This window comes from Artemia sp. Qi Xiang Cuo, unplaced genomic scaffold, assembly GCF_049724085.1.
Source record: "Artemia sp. Qi Xiang Cuo unplaced genomic scaffold, ASM4972408v1 HiC_scaffold_22, whole genome shotgun sequence".
Lineage (NCBI taxonomy): Eukaryota > Metazoa > Arthropoda > Branchiopoda > Anostraca > Artemiidae > Artemia > Artemia sp. Qi Xiang Cuo.
Genome location: NW_028297431.1, coordinates 8,840,017 through 8,862,236, shown reverse-complemented (window position 1 = coordinate 8,862,236; position 22,220 = coordinate 8,840,017). Strand labels below are relative to the sequence as shown.

Genomic DNA, 22,220 nt, shown 5'->3' with positions numbered 1-22,220 from the left:
CAGAAAGCTTTCAGCTATATGAAATTCTAAAACTTTGGGGGGGGGGGAGTGCAGGGGCAAAAACCTGAAAACCCTGTTCCTGGGAATAATCTTAGAAGACCATTTTATCTATGACTTTGGCATATAAAGAAAACAGTGAGTCCCCACTCCTGATACTAGTCGGGTTACCTAACCCCCTGTGGAAGTGGACCAACAGGAGCCTACATGATTTTGTCAATTCAATCCCTCTCCCTCTCATTTCAAATGCTCAGGCCCAATGCAAAGTGCACCTACCATGCCTGTGAAAACCTATTGTCACCGTTATACCAATAGTTGTAATTGCCATTTTTTTCTTCTTTGAATTAGTTATTGCACTTCTATGAGTCCTTTTTTAGGTATTTGGTACACTTGCGTGGATATAGGCTTATATTGCAATTTTGGCAAACAGAATATATTCTTGTATCAGCTCTTGAGGAGGGAAAATTTGTTCGTGTCTTCCACACCTAAGATACTCTTAATAGTACATCTAAATGGAAAAATAGGTACTAATGCTAATAGGCAGGATTTTATGTAAATATACTCAAGTTAACCATCGAAACTTGAATATGGGTAGTTTACGATCAAAAATGACAAAATGTATTGAAAACGAGAACTAAACAAATTTTGCATGCGTTTTGATGTTTTTCTGTGTACCCCCCCCCCCCCATAAAAAAAACACTTTGAGTAAAATCCCCTTCGGAAAAAATCCTGGGTACGGCCTTGCCTACAGCAAAAGATTAGCGTCAACTATGACACGAAGCATTACTTATTAAACCAACACCCTTGAAAAATTAGTGCTAATAGATATTCTAAGTCATCAAATACAATGTAGCCTTGCGGTTAGAAGCCAAAATAATAGGCGATATCTACCAAAATCAAAGAGAAGAAATAAACAAAATTTAGCTAAAGAAGAAAAAAATTTGAAAAAAAATCAGCTACAATTCACGTTGAGCTGTTTAGCACTATACTGCAATCAAAAATCCAAAACCACAAAGCAGCATGGAAAATAGCGTGGAAGAGCTTACCACCTTCACATTCATCAACATCTTCAGTACAGTGTGTTCCTTTGTATCCTCTCGGACAATCGCATGAATAAGTGCCATCTACGGGGTATGTCATACATTCAGCAGCAGGGTGACAAGGGTTAGATGCACAGCCATCATCAAGATGACATAATAATCTGGTTTTGCCTGGTGCACACTGACAGTAAAAACTTCCAACGCGGTTATGGCAAGTGGCACCATTAAAACAAGCTGCTCCAGAACAATCATCGATATTTTCACCACAATCGGCTCCTGTCCAACCATTCACACAAATGCAAGAATATCCACCGTGTTTATTAGCGCATGCTTGCACCGTTCAGACAGAAAGAAGGGCGAAAAGCACACTCATCGATGTCTTCACTGCAAAACTCCCCAGTAAAGGCTGGTGGACATGTACAGATAAAGCCATTGGCACCATGTACACATGTTGCACCGTTTTGGCATAGATTTCCCGGACAGTCGTCAATATTGATCTCGCGGTTTGTACCAGTAAACCCTATCGAAGATACGTTCATTAAAAAAATGTATGAAACGCAGCACGAAATTATGACACATGCACATCTACTATTTAAGATGAAATCAGTTTTTTAAAACAAGATTAAATCAACATTTTTTTTTTTTGCTTCAGTCAAAAAAAAAATAATTCATAATTTTGTAAGGGATTTTTTTTCAAAAGGGAGGATATTTCCTTTTTATCCCTTTTTAAAAGCATAACATTTAACAGGATAAAATAACTGAAAGATGAAGGAGAGATACATAAGAATAAAAACACAATACAGAATGTAGAAGAATATATAAACAAGGCGCTAAAAAAAACAACTGTTGTTGTTTTTTTTAACTTGACTTTAAATTCATTTACGCTTATAGGCCTACTTATACTGAAAACGATGGATCTGACATCTTCCTCTGCTTTCCCTCTCAACCAAACACTAAACTGTATTAGTTAATTTTTTTTATTTCATCGTATTCAGTTTTTTGCAAGGAAGCCCCCCCCCCAGAGAGTCCTCGGTAAAAGATAAAGAGGTGACGCATTTTTGAGCCGAAATCAAACAGTTCGGGGTAACGAACTGTAAGTAAGGAGCGACCCGGCTCAATAGTAACCGAAACTCTAAAAAACAGAATTGTGATGCTAATAGATATGTCAAATAAATTAGATTTTTATACTAATTTCAAATATATAAGTTTCATCAAGTTTAGTCTTACCCATCAAAAGTTATGCGCCTGAGAAAATTTGCCTTGCTTTCAAAAAAAGGGGAAAACACCCCCTAAAAGTCTGTAAAACTTTAGTGAAAATCCCACCATCGGATTCAGCGTATCAGAGAACCCTACTGTAGAGGTTTCAAGCTCCTATCTGCAAAAATGTGGAATTTTGTAATTTTTGTCAGAAAGAGATCGTGGATGCGTGATTTTTTTTTTTTCAGGGGTGATCGTATCGATCCATTAGTCCTAGAATATCGTGAAAGAATTCATTTGAACGGACATTAAAAGTTCTAGTGCCCTTTTTAAGTGACCAGAAAAATTGGAGGGCAACTTGGCCCCCTACCAAGCTCATTTTTTTCCGAAGTCAGCCACTTAAAATTTTAAGATAGCCATTTTGTTTAGCATAGTCTTTTAAATATACATATACGTAATAAAAAAAAAAACAATAAAAAGAACAATCGATACGGCTCAATAGTAATTGACACTTTAAAAAACGGAATTTTTATGTCAATAAATGTATCTAAAGAATTGGCTTATAATGCTGATTCTAAATATATAAGTTTAATTAAGTTTAGTATTAGTTATCAAATGCTACGAGAATGAGAAAATTTTCCTGATTTGTGAAAGGGGGGGAAACATCCCCTACAAGTGAAAGAATTTTAATGAAAATCACACCATCAGATTCAGCGTATCAGAGAACCGTAATATAGAATTTTCAAGGTCCTATCTTCAAAAATGTGGAAATATTGTATTTTTTTGCCAGAAGAAAGATCACGGGTGTATATATTTGTGTCTTTTGTTTTTGTTTTTTTTTTTTTCCCAGGGATGATCGTATCAATCCAGTAGCCCTAGAATATCGTGAGAGGGCTCATTCGAACGGAAATTAAAAGTTCTAGTGCCCTTTTTAAGTGACCTAAAAAATTTGAGGGCAACTTGGCCCTTCCCACGCTCATTATTTTCCCGAAGTTACCCAATCAAAATTTTGCGATAGCCTTTTTGTTCAGCATGGTCAAAAATTTAATGAATATGTCTTTGAGGATGACTGAATCCCCTTCGCTAACTTTTTTTTTACCTTTTTTTTATTTTAAGGAATATCAGTAGGCCTATAGGTACACTAAACTGACAATCCATCGTCATCTTTTTTTGGTAAAGCCTAAGTTAGGTTCTGGTCTTTAGAAGGCATGGGGTTTGTCAGCCCTAGTGATGTTAATTTTTACTCGTTTTGAGTTTGAGTTGGCTATTTTTTATAGTTTCTGTTCGTTTTGAGTTTCATTTAATTGTTGATAGTGATTTAGTTGTAAGAGCAACAATAATACAAATATATAACACCGTTATTCAGCAAGGGGGAAGGGAGGGGCTGGTGGCGCCCCCCCCCCCCTTCCCTATGGACACCCATTTCATGACTAGGGTTATCCCCTTCTAATTTGTGAGTACCACGGTTCCATTGTAGTTGAACCCCCGTGTAACTGAACCCCTGTAACTGAACCCCCGTGCAACTGAACCCCTGTATAACCGAACCTCCGTGCAACTGAACCCCCTTACAACTAAACTCCCGTGCCGCTGCCATTTTGAAAATCTGCATGCACATAGTGTCTTTTGATTTAGTTCAAGTTCCACCTCAAATACCTCATTCTGTCAAATTTTCAACTTGATATGCGTAGCCTTAATAGTGCTAGTTTAATAGTTGCAGAGGTCGTAGTACGACCAGTAAAAGTGATAAGAATGTTGAATTAGTAGTAGTAGTAGCAATATTAATAGCGGTAACAGCAGGTAGATACACCAGAAGTTTCATCTTGATAGGCTAGGCTGTTCCAAAAAAAATTGCTGATACACCTGTATCAGCAACCTGAATGTTATTGCAAGTTACCAATTGTAAAAATTTAAGGTTTTTATAGAAGGGATGATCGTAAAAACTTTGAAGGAGGCTCATTCGATTGGAAATTGAAAGTTTAAGTTCAATTTCGAAGAATCAAAGGTAATCACAGGAAAATCAGCCTTTCCCTATTAACCGACTTCCTTCCCCCCATAAACATCCGATCAAAATAAAAATAAACATTTTGTTTAAAATTGTCTTAAGATCAAATAACCATGCCTTTAGGGCTAACAACCCCACCAGTAGTATCTGGGGCAAGGGCTGTAAGTCAAGCTAGTTGCTCATTGTTAACACATAAGGTTTTTGTAGAAAACATTTTGTATGAACTTTGGGGGGGGCTCATTCGATTGGAAATGAAAATTTCCAGTGCAATTTTTCAGAGTTAAAAGCGATCGGAGGGCTTCCACCAAATACATCCGATCTAAATTTTGGGACGGCAATTTTATTTAAACAGTTTAAAGGTTAAATAACTATACCATAGTTAAATAACTATGGTTCATAACCCCATTGTGTTTTGCCCAATGTAAGTACGGTGGTTGAGTTGCACGAAGGGTTCAGTTGCACAAGGGTTCAGTTGCACGGGGGTTCAGTTGCAGGGGGGTCCAGTTGCACGGTAGTTTGGTTATACGGCGGTTCAGTTACATGAGGGTTCAGTTGCATAGGGATTTAGTTAAATGGGGTTGAGTTGCACGAGGGTTCAGTTAAAGGGGGTTCAGTTGCATGAGGGTTCAGTAGCACGAGGGTTCAGTTGCACGGGGGTTCGGTTATACGGGGGTTCAGTTGCACAGTGGTTGGGTTATACGGGGGTTCAGTTACAGAGTGATTCAGTTACATGGGTTCAGTTACACTGGGGTTCAGTTACACGCACAAAGGGGACCACACCCAATATTTCATCACCATTCCTTAAAAATAAAAGTACGTACGTAGTGCGTCAACCATCCCAATAAAAATAATATACACGCATAATACCCTGACACCTTTTTTATGACCATTTACTTCCACTTCCGGCTTCTAGATGCTAGACTCATGAAATCCGTGAAATTTTATCGAAACGTCGATAAGAAACTTGGCATTCTGAATGTTTTGGAATCACAACGAAATTAGCAAAGCAGACAGGGTGAGTTTTTTACTTCCGTCAGCAACAGTTACAACGAGTCAAACACAAAAGTAAAGAAAAATGAAACATACGGTTCGAAAATAAGCGGCAGCAAGAATTAAAACAGTGGCCGGCGTTTAACCCCCCCCCTGGCGAAAACCCCCCGATAATATCCCCTGTGGAAACTAAGGCTTTCCGAATTTGAGAATTTTATTTGAGTTTTATTTTTTTATTTCCGTAGGGGGAAGGAATTTTGGTACTTGTGGATTATGCGCCAATCCGCCACTCACTCAAGTTTACGCCGTGTAAAATTCGAGAACACCGTTTTTTGTTAGTTTCTTCGTTACTTTAGACATACATTTGCGCTATAGCTTTGCACATTAGGGGGGGGGAGGTAAGCATAGCGTACCTGCATGCAAAATGTGTTTGGTACGATTGTTCTGCACATTAGATAGGTAGACAAATAAGTATTTTCCAGGGAGGAGGGTATTTTTCGGTGGGGGGGGGGGATTTCCATGGGGATATTTTCAGCGGGGGTATTTTCCGCTAGGGTATTTTGTTCAGTGTAAAGTATTTAGAACATCAATTCTAGAAGCTTTTCCGGGTGTCTCATTTCTTAGTTATTTGGGCATTTATGTGTCAGCGAGAGTGGTCTGGGGGGGGGGGGCTCTTGGGACAAAAGCTAGTCGTGGGAAAGGGCTCGTTCCCAGGCATGGTCGAACAACCAATAGCTGGAACTTCCGTTCCAGGAAAGTTATATTCTTGGTTCATTTAACTAAATAGAGGTTTACATCACCATAGTCGAAAGTTTAATAAATATGTTTTTGAGAATGAATTAATCCCCCACAGTACAGTTCCCAGGGGATGGGCTGCGAGCTATGAACTTTGCCCATTGTTTACATATAGCATTGATTATTGGGAAGTATGCAGCCCTTAATTTACCAGCAAATTAAGGGCTTAGCGATGGGCGCTCCCCTCTCCGGGTTACTGGCGAATATTTATGTGGAACATATTGAAAATTGGGCTTAGATTCGTAGTTCTTGAAACATATTTTTTGGGGACGGTACATGGATGACGTAATTTCACTTTGGAACTATGGGGAAAATGAGCTTAAGGGTTTTTTAGATCACCTTAATACATACGATAGAAATTTACAGTTTACTTTAGAAATCGAAATCGCAAATAAAATCCCATTCCTAGATGTGTTAGTTATTCGTAGCTTTGATAAACTGAATTTTACTATTTATAGAAAACCAACACAAAATAATAGATATTTGCATATTACATCAAACCACCCCCCCCAAGGTAAAATTGCAGTCGTAATAACCCTCGTCGATCGCGCCCCACACATTTGTTCTGTGTCCCACATCACAGCAGAAGTAAACTTTATCAAGGACATGCTTTTTGTAAAGGGGTATCCTATGATATTTATTAATAGTGTAATTAATTGTAGACTGAAAAGACATTCCCGTAAAATTAATGATAGTTTACCAAGTGAGATGTCTGACAAGCCCTTAAATATAATTTACCTCCCCTATATCCCAAAAAATCACTACAAATCTTAAAAAAGTTTGCACAAAAATAATCTGTATGTAGTATTCACAAATAATTTTAGAATCATAAATTTTCTAAATTCTGGTAAAGATAAAACCCCAGTTACTCGCCAAAGAGGGGTCTATCAAATACCATGCGATTGTGGCAGAATTTAGAAAAGCGCATACAACAGCATAAAGATGATATTGTCAAAGCTTTAAATTCTAATATTTCCACTGTTTCATCTGATTCTGCATTAGGCAGCCATATTTTTGAAAATCCTAACCACAATATACTTTTTGATGAATCCACCCTTATTAGCAATGACCTGGGCATAAAGCAGGTAGTCCGAGAATCAATTGAAATCAGACTTAAGATTAATAATAATATTTCCTTAAATAGGGACCTGGGGGAATATACACTAAATGCTCTATACACAAATTTAATTTAAAATGATCTTACAAAATATTTTAAGAAACCGATAGACAATAACACAGAACCGGTCACGAAAAGACCTTTGAGGTTTGCTGCCAAAAAAGCTGGAGTAGCAATAAGAACGTGTTTTTAATTTATTTTTCATTCATTTCATTGAATTGTCTTGTTTTACCTTACTTTTTATCAGTCCTGGTTGAACTTCGCTGAAATAATGATGCTAGGACTGTTTTGAAAAAAATTCCACTGTTTTGATTTTATTGGTCGCATGTTGTTGTGAGTCTTTTTCTTTTATATGTTTTTGTCTTGCTGAGGACGGCCCTTGGACATAGGGCCGAAATATTCATTCAAATTATCTCCACTGTCTTACAAAAAGATTTCCCTTTTGTTCTTCGTACTTTTGTTGTAAGTATGCAGACGTTTCCAGGAGGGATTTTTCTGGGGGGGTCGAAGGAGGAGGCTACATGGGAGGATCTTTCAATGGAGGATGTGTCTTTGGGGGAAGGGACATTTCTACGAAGAGAGCATCGGATTTCCCAGCATTATTTAAAAAAGGATAAGAAATTAAATAAAAACACAAGTTTTTTCAACTGAAAGTAAGGAGTAACATTAAAACTTAAAACGAACAGACATTATTACGTATATGAGAGGGTTCACCCCCTAGTCAATACAACGCGCTTTACGCTAATTTTTTATGTACTTTCAAGAGTTATCTAGTCAAATTAAACAGGCATTGTTATTCAAGGATTTGTGATTCGAGCAAAATTTGAACTTTAGCATAATATTTGAACCCACAATACACGAGTAACAAAACTCCTTCTCTCTACAGAAATTCGAAAATGAAACTAAAATAAAATTATCAAATTTGGAAAGCCTTTTTTTCACGGGGTAAAAGTATTTAGACAGTTTGAAGTCAGAAAACAATTCTTTCTAGGTCTATAGCCACTTAAAAATTACAGAAGAATAGCGATGTATCTGGAAATTTTGTTAAATAAAAAAAAAGTTTTTTATTCTTTAAAAAAAAAGTTGTGAGACAGAGTCAACCTTTAGCGCAAAGAGCAAGGCGTACTTGGGATACCACCAGATGGCTAATTTGACAGTGTATATATATACAAATCTTTGAATTAGCCAACCAACCACCAGCATTTTAAGCCTTGGAGTCCAGCTGGACATAAGGAAACATATTAAGAAAACAATTCTTACTCTATAATATGCAGAATAATCCTAGTTACACATTTTGAAGGGGGAGGTGGATGTTTAGCCATGTGGCCATGTTTAGCTACATTTTAGCCATGTGGTGAATGTCCTACCTTATTCGTAAGTCAATAATATGAACAAGGAAAAATTTTCATCGGAGGAGGGATTTTGAATTGAAAATTAAGTATTTTCCAGTAGTTATTTTTGCATGACTTGTGACCACATGAGAAGGACAAAGCTATAAGATTAAGGAAACGGAATGTAAAAAGGGGGGCCTTGACATTTATCTAGTAACAAAGCGTAAGAATTTACTGGAAGTGAGGGAGATATTTTAATAAAATTAAAAGCCAGACAGTAATAATATCAAAATAATACTTCATTTTGTTCATTCAGTTTTTCACATAGGTCATCACAATAGGTCTTCTATTCTGTTACTGACCCATAACATTAAGCGTGCAACCGATTGAAATGACTGTCCCTAAATTTGGGTTAAGGATTGAAATTCGAGAATATGATAGATAGGGAAAATCGTCCGTATCAAATGTTTGTCTTTTCTGGGGCATACGCTTACAAACCTTCTTAAACTTTTTGGTGCCATATGTTTTAGCTTAATATTGAAGATTGTTTGCCTAAATTGTTATTCTTCTTGATTTGTTTTTTTTTTAATTTGGCACCCGCTACTGCCAAAAGGTGTAGAAAATCATATGGAAGCCTTTTCAACTAAGATGGATTTGTGGTTCCTTTTTCTAAGTATATAAGACACTTCTGATGTGTAATGTCCTCTTTTTCCAGTTCCTTAGCACTTTTCAACAAAACTAAAAAAAAACCTTAAATAAAAGTTTCAAATTTAGAAACCTTATTTCCCACAGGGGGGGAGGGTATTTTCCAAGGAGGGGGTATTTTCGGCGGGAGTACTTTCCGAAGGAGGGGGAGGGGTATATTTCGCGATGGAGGGCATTTTTGGGGGGTTAAACACCTCCCCCCATTAACTATATTCATTTATGTTATTTTACTGTGTTCATGGCCGTATATTTGGCTTTAAAATAGACTTATTTGTCTATCTATCAAATATGCAGAATAATTGTACCAAACACATTTTGCATGCAGACTCATTATGCTTACCCTGACCCCCTTATGTGCAAATCTATAGAGCAAATTTATTTGTAAAGTAACGAAGAAACTAACAAAAAAAAAACGGTGTGTTCTCGAATTTTACACAGCGTAAACTTGAGTGAGTGGCGCATAATACACAAGTACAAAAATTCAATCCTCCTACGAAAATGAAAAAAAAATAAAACTCAAATAAAATTCTCAAATTTGGAAAGCCTTGTTTTCCACGGGGGGTATTTTTCGGGGGGATGGGGGTATTCTGCGGGGGGGGGGTATTTTACGGGAGGGTATTTTTCGCGGGGGGGGAGTTCTGTGGGAGGATTTTCCGGGGGGGGGGGGGTTCTGCAGGGGTCATTTCCCCCCACTAAACGAACAGAAATTACAATAATTAACCGAGTCAAACTCAAAACAGGTAGAAATTAAGACAAGTTGGGCGCAAAACCCCTATGCCTTCCCCAGACCAAAACAAAGTATCACTTTACTGAAAAAATATAAATGTTTTACTTTTATAACTATGTCAGTAACACTGCATAGAAAAAAGTTTAAACTGCGTGTAAAAAAATGGCTATCTTAAAAATTTTGATTGGATATGTTTGGGGAAGGGGTGTTAGTTGCCTTCCAATCGCTTTCGACTATTAAACAGGGCACTAGCCATTTCAATATCCAATCGAATGAGCTCTTTTTGAAGTTTCTACGACGACGCGTTCTATAAAACCTTATACGCCCCCAGGGCATAACTTACAACCCTTGCCCTAGAGCTGAGGGGGGTGTTCTCCTCAAATACATAATTTCTATCTGGAAATCCATGACACTGAAAAAAATGGCTATCTAATAATTTTGATTGGATGTCTTTGGGGAAAAGGTGGGCGAGAGAGGGGAGCTAGTTGCCCTCAAATCACTTTCGACTATTAAAAGGGCAATAGACCTTTGAATTTCCAATCGAATGAGCCCTTTTTCAAGTTTCTGCGACAAATATTTGAATACAAAATTGTATGACCCCAGGGCATAACTTATAACCCTTGCCCTGAAGACTGTGGGGGGAGTGTCCAGCTCAAAGGTAGAATTTCCTGATTTTTAACTTCGTGGAAAAAAATGGCTATCTCAAAATTTTGATTGGATGTGTTTGGGGAAATGGGGGGCATGAGAGGGGTGTTAGTTGCCCTCCAATTACTTTCGACTATTAAAAAACGGCACTAACCCTTTGAATTTCCAATCGAATGAGCCTTTTTTGAAGTTTCTACGACAACGCCTTCTATAAAAACCTTATATGCTCCCGGGGCATAACTTAAAATCCTTGCCCTGAAGGCTCTGGGGGAGTGTCCTCCTCAAAAACATAATTTCAATCTGGAAATCAACTACGATGAATAAAATGGGTATCTAAAACTTTTGATTGGATTTATTTCGGGAAATGCTGACCGTGGAAGGGGTGTTTGTTGCCTTCCAATCACTTTCGACTATTAATAAGGACACAAACCACTCCAATTTCCAATTGAATGAGCCCCTTTAGAAGTTTCTACGACAACTTCTTCAATACGAAATGCCCTTCTCTAAAGCAAAAAAATAATAAATGATACATTGTGCCAACATCTTTCTTATATGTTCTGAGGGAACAAGTTAAAACCCTTGCCCTGAGGGTTGTGGGGGTGTCCTCCTCAAAAATATATTTTTCATTTGGAAATCAACTACGCTGAACAAAATGACTATCTCAAAATTTTGATTGGATTTATTTGGGGGGATGATGGGCGTAGGGGAGGAGGGGCTATTTACCCTCCAATCACTTTTGACTATTAAAAAGGGCACTAGCCCTTCGAATTTCCAATCGAATGAGCCTTTTTTGAAGTTTCTACGACAACACCTTATATAATAATCGTATATGCCCCCAGGGTATAACTTATAACCCTTGCCCTGAAGGCTGTAGGGAGTTTCCTCCTCAAAAACACAATTTCTATCTGAAAATCAACTACGCTGAACAAATTGGCTATCTCAAAATTTTGATTGGATGTGTTTCGGGAAATGGTGAGCGTGAAAAGGGTGTTTGTTGCCTTCCAGTCACTTTCGACTATTAAAAAGGGCACAAACCACTCCAATTTCCAATTGAATGAGCCCTTTTCAAAGTTTCTACGACAACTACTTCAATACGAAGTGCCCTGCTTTAAAGAAAAAAATAAATTGTGCCAACATCGTTCTTATATGCTCTCAGGGCATAACTTAAAACCCTTGCCCTGAGGGTTTTGGGGGAGTGTCCTCCTCAAAAATATAGTTTTTATTTGGAAATCAACTACGCTGAACGAAATGGCTATCTCAAAATTTTGATTGGATTTGTTTGGGGGAATGGTGGGCGTGGGGGGGGAGTGCTGGTTACCCTCCAATCACTTTCGACTATTAAAAAGGGCACTAGTCCTTTGAATTTTCAATCGAATGAACCTTTTATGAAGTTTCTACGACAACGCTTTCTATAAAAACCTTATATGCCCTCAGGACATAACTTACAACACTTGCCCTGAAGGCTGTGGGGAAATGTCCTCCTCAAAAACATAATTTCTATTGCAAAATCAACTACGCTGAACAAATTGGCTATCTCAAAGCTTTGATTGGATGTGTTTGGGGAAATGGTGGGCACATCCAATCAAAGTTTTCACATCCAATCACAAACAAATCCAATCAAAGTTCTGAGATAGCCAATTTGTTCAGCGTAGTTGATTTTCAAATAGAAATTATGTTTTTGAGGAGGACACTCCCCCACAGCCTTCTGGGAAATGGTTGTAAGTTATGCCCTGGGGGCATACAAGGTTTTTATATAAGGCGCTGTCGTAGAAACTTCATAAAAGGCTCATTCGATTGAAAATTCAAAGGACTAGTGCCCTTTTTAATAGTCGAAAGTGATTGGAGGGTAACCAGCACCCCCCCCCCCCCTCCTTACGTCCACCATTCCCCTAAACAAATCCAATCAAAATTTTGAGATAGCCATTTTGTTTAGCGTAGTTGATTTCCAAATAGAAAATATGTTTTTGAGGAGGACACTCCCCCAAAACCCTCAGGGCAAGAGTTTTAAGTTATGCCCTGAGAGCATATAAGAACGATGTTGGCACAATATATTATTTATACCCCCCCCCCCGGAAAATCCTCCCACGGAACCCCCCCCCCCCCCGCGAAAAATACCCTCCCGTAAAATACCCCCCCCCCCCGCAGAACCCCCCTGCCCCCGAAAAAAATACCCCCGTGGAAAACAAGGCTTTCCAAATTTGAGAATTTTATTTGAGTTTTATTTTTTTTAATTTCCGTAGGAGGATTGAATTTTTGTACTTGTGTATTATGCGCCACTCACTCAAGTTTACGCTGTGTAAAATTCGAGAACACATCGGTCTTTTTTGTTAGTTTCTTCGTTACTTTAGAAATAAATTTGCGCTATAGATTTGCACATTAGGGGGGGGGGGTAAGCATAATGGGTCTGCATGAAAAATGTGTTTGGTACAATTATTGACCTTCAGGTGCAGTTTTCTGACTTAGATTCAAAGGCAGAAATGTGAGGCAATTTCGAAATCCTCTTGAACCATATGTTGCCAGGTGAGTTGAGACGAGTCATCTGGCTTTTAGTCATTGACACTCAGACTCTCTAAGGCTTGAATATTTCTATTTCTTTTTTCGATTTTTTCCATATTTGTAAAGATTTATACTAGTCGACGGAAAGTGCGAGTGCATAAATGTTAAATTAATCTACATTTACACGCGATAGAGTGTTTCTATAAACAATCTATTAGTATAGGTTTTAATCTCCATTTAATTCCGTCGGGGCCATATTAGTATCCATTGAAAATGGCTACATTTGTGAAAAAACCTCTCAAGCAAGAAATATATCAGATTTTGTAATCGAGGACACACGGTCACACGTCCTCAACCGAAATTTTTAACTGATATGTTCCTAGATGTTAAAATGTCTCAAAAAACAGATTATCAATCAAATATTAATTAGAATAATTAGAATAATATGTAATTATACAAAACCTATAGAGTTTTAGCAAAATAAAACATAAAATATCTAGGAAAACACTATGCGTTTTGAATTAAACTCATTCCCTCCGGATCAAAAACTTTTCGATAAATGATCTCTCAGGTATGTCATCTCATTTTTTACCGATATTATTATTTTTTTAAATCTAAAAAGAAGTTTCGTAAGAAAATCCTATAGTCAAAAAGAACTTATTACGTAACGTTTTAATAACAAAATGCAAAGTAAAACAACTTGAAGAATAATACATTTGTTACCCCGTAACAGACCCCCATTTAGAAAGATTTTTTTTCCATCTAATTTTTCGATACGTTAACGGAAATATTTGTTAGTCATAATTCTTTATTACTTTACCATTTAGATGACCCAGAACTATAACTTAAAAATAGTTTAGACATATGTTATGAACATTCTTAATTATATGCATATATTGAATCTAATATACTTAAAGTAATTGAAGCGATGTCCTATAGAATAATCAGCATACCCAACTTTATGATGTTATTTTTAAGAATAGAGAACAAATTTTTCTAAAATAGCGTTAAAACAATGATTAGTGCACAGTATTTTATCATAGAATCAAGCAGCCTAAAAAGGACAAGTAGTGGTATGAACGGGGTCGTATATTTAGTTTAACTGGCTGCCTACTTTTCTATTGAGTTTATTTAAAGTAGGTACGTAGTTAACAGGACTATATAGTATTGAGTATTATTTAAAGAAACAATATAAACAAATTAACGTTATGTTGTGGTATTAAATAACATAATGAATATTTTCGATAATAAAACTATTAAAAAAAAATTATATGAAAAACAGTTTGTATTAGCTTATTTTTATTAGTAATAATTGTAATGAAAAAAACCTACAACAGTCTTTGGCTTTGTAAATTTAACAATCAAAAAAAATGAGGTCTCCAGACAGAGTGGAATCAGACTAATAAACTGATTAATCAAAAGATATTATGCTTTTGTATATTGAGTCTACTCAATAAAAGTCTTTTTCTGCTAGGTTAAAAATGTAAAATTTATACTCAAATTAATGATGAAAATTGCATAACGTGTAAAAACATATATATATCATCAAAACAACTATTTGAGTTGGGTGTATATTTCTGTACGTTTTTTAATTTGGCAGCATATAATTCTATTATATTTAATTGTATTTGATAAAGTTTTATTGACAACTATTATTCATATTCTAAAATCTCTAAAAAGCAGCTTGGTGCACACACACGGTCAAAGGTTAAATACCGCGGAGCATTCAGATTAAACCGAATATAGCTATTATATACTTTGATTCAATTATTAGTCTGCTTTTATAGAAAATAAAATGTCGACGCAAGACGTTTAAGCGGAACGACTTAAGAGATACCCTATAAACTAAACAGACGACTCCTCAAGCTTCCCAGATACACCTTGCGCTGCCCCAAAGTTATGATTTGTCATAAGGGTCTTAACTGCGAGCCATTACAATCAGGTAGACGATAACTTCTAGGACATTTGAAATATATTAGAAACAAATTCAAATAACTTGAAATTTAATAACTCCCACTAAAAAAAGACTGGATATATAATAAACTTAGAACAACGTAGTTTAAATATGAAAGCCTGTAATTCTATACTTACAGTATATAACTTAGGAACATAAATTGAACGAACCCATGTCGAATAAAATTAAAATAAAAAAAAAGAATTAGTCAAAATTAGAAAGAAAGAAAAATTGAAAGCTCTAAAAATAAAAATCTAATGCATTCGAAGTATCACTAAGAATGGGACAAAAAAAATTAATATCAGTAACAATTAAAAAAATTTAGGAAAAAAGAAAAGATAAAATATCAAAAAGAAAAAATAATAATAAAATAGTTACTCAAAATCCCAAATCTATTTTCAATACTAAAATATTTAACGATTGTATAATAAAGATCGTCCTCGATTACTTTCTTTTTTCTTCATTCTTAATATACTTGAAATAATAATGGGCATTACGTTATAGGATTTTTTTTTCTTACAAAGACAATATACTGAAAAATAGAATCATTAAAAAATAATGAAAATTAAGTTAAAAAACAGCAGATAAAAGGTCACCAAAACAATGAAAAAAAAAATCTTATAGGTACCCCGTACTGTATGTTAATATCTAACCTGTGTATTGTTTAAAAATGATATGACTACCCCAGGTATTATCACCCAAATGGCTTGACAACCTTCTTCTGATTTCCAGCAATACAGATCTAACAGTTCGTGGTAACGAACTGTAAGTAAGGAGCGACCCGGCTCAATGATAACCAATACTCTAGAAAACAGTATTTTGATAAAAAAAGATAGATCAATAGAATCAAACTTTAATGTTGATTTCAAATGTATAAGATTCATTAAGTTTTATCCTACACATCCAAAGTTAGGAGCCTGAGAAAATTTGGCTGATTTTTGAAGAAAGTAGGAAAGACCTCCTAAAAGTTATAGAAACTTAATGAAAATCACACCATCATATTCCGCGTATCATAAAACCCTACTGTGCATGTTTCAAGCTTTTTTCTACAAACAGGTGAAATTTTGCATTTTTTGCCAGAAGAAAGATCACGGGTGTGGGGTTATTTGTTTGTGTTTTTTTTCCCAGGGATGATCGGACCAAATAAGTGGTCCTAGGACATCATAGGAGGACTCAGTGGAACATAAATTGAAAGTACTTGTGCGCTTTTAAAGTGACCCAAAAAAATGGAGATTTTGGGGGGGTTATGTGGGAGGATCTTTCCATGAAGGAAGTTTTCATGGGGGAAGGGACATTGCTATGAAGGGGACGCCGAACTTCCCGGCATTATTTAAAAAAACGATCAGAAATTTAATATAAAAAAACAAGTTTTTCAACTGCAATAGCAGCAACATCAAAACTTCAAACGAACAGAAAATATTACATATATGATTGGGATCACCCCGTAGTCAATACCTTGCTCTTTAAGCCAAAGATTTTTTAGTACTTTCATAAGAGCTATTTATTCTAATTAACGGCCTTTGTGATTAAGCGGTCATTTTTAAAAAATTGGAACAAAATTCGAACTTTCGCTTAAAGAGCAAGGTATTGACTAGGGGGCGAATCCCCTAATAAACAAATTAAAAATATATGAATATAGAAGTTCGTTACGTAAGTTAATTCGTAAGCTACGTATATTTATTACTAATAAAAACGTTCGTAAATATAATTAAACAAGTTTCGAGAAAGCCATTTAACTAAATAAAAGTAAAAATTAATATGAAAATTTTGTTTTAATTAGTCATGTACGGTGAGCCAAGATCAAAACCTGCATTTTATTCAAAAACGTTCAAAAATTAAATAAAAAAAACAAGTTTTTTAAACTGAAAGTAAGGAGCGACATTAAAACTTAAAACGAGCAGAAATTACTCCGTATATAAAAGGGACCGTTCCCTCCTCAACGCCTTGCTCTTTACGCTAAAGTGTGACTCTTTCTCATAACTCTATTTTTAAAAAAAATAAAAAACTTTAGTGTAAATAGCGAGGCGTTGAGGAGGGGACAGTCCCTTTCATATACGGAATAATTTCTGTTCGTTTTAAGTTTTAATATCGCTCATTACTTTCAGTTTAAAAAACTTGTTTTTTTTTATTTAATCTCATTCTACACGAAAACCTTTATCCTACTTTATCACGACCTTAAATGAACTATGAAAGTTAAATAATATACAACAGTATCTCGTTAGGACCTTCGGTCTCGTGGTTTTTAATCATATTTTTTTATTAGACTTTATTCAAGCTGTACAGGTTTTTATCATGTTTGGAACTTATAGATACATTAACCCCCAAAAACGCCCAATTGACCTTGGTCGTGGCATTGTCAATTTTAATGGTTAAAGTTGTATAATTATTAAAGAATTAAAATTAATTTAATTCTGATATAGAAACTTATTATATGAGAGTCTTAAATATTTATTGTACTAGATATTGTTAAAGAAATTATTGTAAATTGGAGTGTTGGTAGTGGCTTTTTTTTTTAATTGAATTCGTATGTGCCGACGAATAAAGACTCGGTGGGCACTAAATTAAAAAAGTCGAAACTATAGCATGTGTTAATTATCGAGTTTTTCATTATAATAAACTAAAGTATAATGCTAGAATGATAGTCCTATCTTTTAGAGAATACTGAGATTTGTCATTAATTTTATCAGAAAGTTAATAAGCATACTTATGGTTTGTAAATACATATACTAATTTTACTAGCTCCCCTTCATCGCTCCTTCTAAAACACTACATAATAGTTAGGCTTTGAAAATAACTCAACAGGGTAAGTTAACTAAAGGACAAACGTAGGTTAAGTCTAGCAGTTATAGGATATAACGACCTACACAAATTAATAATATCTACCGCAGACCTCTTGCAATACAAAGTAATAATATTATTACAATTTACGCGATAAGTATTAAAAGTTAATTATAATACAAATAGCAAAGATATGCACAGAATTTTTAATGACTTAGAATGGAATTACCAGATGTGCACACCATTAAACAGAACATTCCTTAAAAAGAGTAGATAATCTTTAGCAGATGAAAAATTAATTATTTATTTTTTATTTTTAGTATGAATCAGTAACTTTGATTTTATAATATTATGTACGAACACAAGTTATGCGTATAAATATTGAAGAAAAAATAATCTAATAACAAAAGGGAATAACCTAAACCTACCAACCGAATATATATAAAAAAAAACTCTACCTGTTTTACACCCAAGTTAGAAGAACATAACCAAAATTGTATTGCCTCTCTGCGCAGGATACTCGACCGTATTTATGGGGGTATTTAATACAGTAAATCTAATTGTAATGTATAAGTGCTTATACTGTAGAAGTTCTTTTAATAAATATTTCGTATCCCTACTCCTTTAACTAAATTAAGAGAAAAAGATACATAATTGATGATATCCATACCAATTTTTTAATTGTATTTATAAAAGGCTTCAAATTTTCTCAATGTCCTTTATTGTTATATTGTGCAAAAAAATAGTATTGTGGACACGATACATTTTTTTCTGAACTAATTATTTAATACCTTAAAATGAGCTCTCATATTACTAACGTTATTTTAATCACTAAAATAACCTATCTTAATACAAGATTATAAAATAAAGATAAATTGTAATAATACATTTATGGGTTTATAATTTTATTATTTTATAATATTTTATTGTATTGCTACGTAAACTTTACATTTTGTAGCATATCTTTGATTAACTATTCTAACTTATTACATTAAGTATGGCTAATAAATGGAATACAAACTATACCGGTCTTGTTCTTTTAAATTTAATAGTAACAGATATATCTTTCTAATAAAATTACATCATCCAGGGAACCGAGATTTTAGAATTTATTACGTTGACCCAGTAAAAACGTGATAAATTGTATAGTAGCTTGTATTGTTAGTAACAATATATTAGATCTATATTACTTAATCTAGAAAAAGGCTTACTTTCAAGGGAAAATGATTTTAGCCAGAAAAATGGTTACCATAAAGTACGCCTAAGAACTCAGTAACCGTAAAAAACACAATTAAAATAACAGTCGCCTCCCAGCTTTAAGTACCGCTCTTGATAGCGAAATTAAGGCACCCTGCCTTGAAAAGAGACTGTCCTATCAAAAGTTACGTGTTTAAGAGTTGGACGTTAAGAAATTTGTCGCTCTGACGGCAACCCTGGTTGGAGACTGCAACCATTAGACCCTCCAAAGGTCCCCTATCCCCAAACTCGAGGGGCATCCCTCCCCACCAATTTTTTGGTCCCCTCCCTCCCCCCCCCCATTTTTTCGATGTTTTTTTTTATTACTTTTTTTAACATGATATATTTTTTTCAACTTTTTTTTTACATGTCTTCGAATGAGATGAAACACACTTAAAACAAAAAAATCACATTTCCTATTTTCCAAAATCAAAATGAGAATGGTATAGACATCAAGGCCGTATCCAGGGGGGGGGGTACCCGGTTTGAACCCCTCCCCCCCCCCGAAATTGTTGACCGAGTCGAAAATAAGTCAAAAATTAGTAAAACCTAGGTAAAAAAAAGTAAAATTAGTCGAAAACTGAGTTAAAAATTAGTAACCCCCCCCCCGAAAAAGTCAAAAATTAGTAACCCCCCCCCCCCGAAAAAAAACCTGGATCCGCCCTCCATACACAAGCTAGTCATGACCTTCACTCACTATTAGAAAAATAATAATGTTTGTAGTAGCACTTTTTTTTTGTTTGGACTAAATATTTCCGTAAAATCTGAGCTAATAAGGGTTTCTTACCGTAAACTCGTTTTTTGTAAGAAAATTATGCAAAATACAATTCTCTGGTTCAAATGTGAAACTTAAGTCCATTTTTGGATCGAAAAATAAAACTATTTCCGTAAACTCTGAGATAATAAGGGTTTTTGACCGTAAAAACTAGTTTTTTGTAAGAAAATTATGGAAAATACAATTCGTTGGCTCATAGGTGAAACTTAAGTCCAGTTATGGATCGAAAAATAAACTATTTCTGTAAAATCTGAGCTAATAAGGGTTTTTGACCGTAAACTCTAGTTTTTTGTAAGAAAATTATGGAAAAAACAATTCTTTAATTCAAATTTGAAACTTTAGTCCATTTTGGATCGAAAAATAAAACTATTTCTGTAAAATCTGAGCTAATAAGGGTTTTTGACCATAACTCTAGTTTTTTGTAAGAAAATTATGGAAAGTACAATTCGTTGGCTCATAGGTGAAACTTAAGTCCAGTTTTAGATCCAAAAACAAACTATTTCTGTAAAATCTAAGCTAATAAGGATCGAAAAATAAAACCATTTCCGTAAAATCTGAGCTAATAAGGGTTATTAACCGTAAACTCTAGTTTTTTTGTAAGAAAATTATGGAAAATACAATTCTCTGGTTCAAATGTGAAACATAAGTCCATTTATGGATCGAAAAATAAAACTATTTCCGTAGAATCGGAGGTAATACGGGTTTTTAACCGTAAACTCTAGTTTTATTGTAAGAAAATTATGGAAAATACAATTCTCTGGTCCAAATGAGAAACTTAAGTCCATTTTTGGATCGAAAAATAAACTATTTCTGTAAAATCTAAGCTAGTAAGAGTTTTTGACCGTAAACTCTAGTTTTTTGTAAGAACATTATGTAAAATACAATTCGTTGGCTTATAGGTGAAACTTAAATCCAGTTTTGGATCGAAAAATAATCTATTTCTGTAAAATCTGAGATAATAAGGGTTTTTGACCGTAAACTCTAGTTTTTTGTAAGAAAATTATGGAAAATACAATTCTCTGGTCCAAATTTGAAACTTAAGTCCATTTTTGGATTAAAAAATAAACTATTTCTGTAAAATCTGAGCTTTCTTTATCAACATCCGTTGTTGGATATGTCATTATGTTATTATGAAAAAATTGTAAGTAAGTAAGTAAGTAAGTAAGTAACAAACTCTTTCTTGAATTCACCTCTTGGATACACAATACACAAATTTAATTCAGGAAATTATGAAAAAAATTGCAAAAATTGTTTATTAACATTCATTATCGACCGAAGTCGTTTCCTAGACAGACAATACAGCAATTTCACAAAATCTAAGTATAAGAGTGATTAAATTCTATATCAACATCCATTTCTCGGATACATAGGAAAAAGTTGAAAAAATCTAAGTGTTAGAGTGAATAAATTTTATTTATCAACATCTTTTGCCAGATACATTGGATAAAATTGACAGAATCTAAGTGAATAAATTTATTTTATCAACATCCTTTGGCAGATACATCAAATAAAATTGACAAAACCTAAATTTTAGAATGAATAAATGCTTTCAAAACATCCTTTATCGGATATGTCGGATAAAATTGACAAAATCTAAGTATCAGAGTGACTAAATTCTATATCAGCATCCTTTTCTCGGATACATAGGATAAAATGTCGGATAAAATTGATAAAATCTAAGTATAAGATTGATTAAATTCTATATCAACATCCCTTTCTCAGGTATATGGGATAAAATTGACAAAATCTAAGTATCAGATTGAATAAATTCTATATTAACATCCCTTTTTCGGGAATATGGGATAAAATTGACAAAATCTTAGTATCAGAGTGAATAATTTATTTTTTATAAACATCTTTTATTAGTTACAACTAAATTTCCTAAATTTCAGAATGAATAAATGCTTTTAAAACATCTTTTATCGGATATGTCGGATAAAATTGACAAAATCTAAGTATCAGAGTGACTAATTTCTTTATCAACATCCTTTTCTCGGATGCATAGGATAAAATGTCGGATAAAATTGACAAAATCTAAGTATAAGATTGATTAAATTTTATATCAACATCTCTTTCTCAGGTACATGGGATAAAATTGACAAAATCTAAGTATCAGATTGATCAAATTCTATATAAACAACCCTTTCTCGAATACATGGGATAAAATTAAAAAAATATAAGCGTCAGACTGAAAAGATTTTTTTATACTAACATCTATTGTCAGATACATCGAATATAATTGACAAAATCTAAGTATCAGAGTGAATAAATGCTTTATCAGGATCCTTTGTCGAATATAACGGATAAAAGTGACAAAATCTAAGTACCAGAGTGAATAAATGCATTATCACGGCATTCGTCGGATATGTTAGTTAAAATTGACATGTCTGATAAAATTGACAAAATCTAAGTGTCAGAGTGAATATTTTTTTCTA

The 22,220-nt window shown here is 34.4% G+C and overlaps 1 pseudogene; it reads right to left on the bottom strand.

Moving 5' to 3' along the window:
• Window positions 1-1,043: 1,043 nt before the first annotated feature.
• Window positions 1,044-22,170, bottom strand: LOC148939119 (cubilin homolog; annotated as a pseudogene).
• Window positions 22,171-22,220: the final 50 nt, after the last annotated feature.